General features: G+C 31.0%; 1 protein-coding gene across 1 annotated transcript in view; it reads left to right on the top strand.

Moving 5' to 3' along the window:
• The first annotated feature begins 172 nt into the window (after positions 1-172).
• The window catches only part of LOC119592683, a 4411-nt gene continuing 3944 nt past the window's right edge, over positions 173-639 (top strand). Inside the window, exon 1 of the mRNA XM_037941599.1 lies at positions 173-271. The gene's annotated coding sequence lies outside the window, so the exon portion shown is untranslated. The remainder of the gene's footprint in view (positions 272-639) is intronic.

The following is a 639-nucleotide window of genomic DNA, read 5'->3' as shown; positions in this document are numbered from 1 at the left end:
TAGATACATTAAACCGATCGGTGAAAATAAACTTTTCAAAACAGCTTATCAGATTATGAGTAAATATCGTAATCTACATGTATCTAATGAATAATTTTCCAGCATTATGATTCATTCTTGATAAAACGAACAGAGTAGAAAGCATAATTTCATAAATAAAGATTGCCGGTGACGATAACCTCTCGTTGGCAGTTAAACCAAAACACCTTTTTTTGTGACTCTTTTTTCCTCTTTCCTCCTTAAACTTTTCAATTTATCAACAAACCCCGAGGTAAGTTTTGAAAACCGACCTTTTTTTTCCGGCTGCTGCAGAAATTGCTTAGCCTTCTGCGGGATATAAAGTTTGTTCGGAAATAAGGGTGAAAGAATATAAATAAAAAGCGTTTTGTTCTCGAATAATTTTGTTGTCAGGGTAAGAGTACTTTTCTAATAATAATTTTTTTTTCTCTGTCTCTCTTGCAGCTTCATCATCATCGAGGAAGACTACTTAATATTAGCAATTTGGTTTTCCTTTTTTCATTATCATTTTGTGACTCTGTAGTTATATTTTTTCTAATAATTTTACTTTAAAGATTGAATAGGCAATTTTGCATTCCGTTTATAAAGCTTCACACTCGTGTTTTTTTTATTTTAGTCATA

This window comes from Penaeus monodon, chromosome 30 (assembly GCF_015228065.2).
Source record: "Penaeus monodon isolate SGIC_2016 chromosome 30, NSTDA_Pmon_1, whole genome shotgun sequence".
NCBI classification, from domain to species: domain Eukaryota; kingdom Metazoa; phylum Arthropoda; class Malacostraca; order Decapoda; family Penaeidae; genus Penaeus; species Penaeus monodon.
This window is presented reverse-complemented; position numbering and strand designations above follow the sequence as displayed.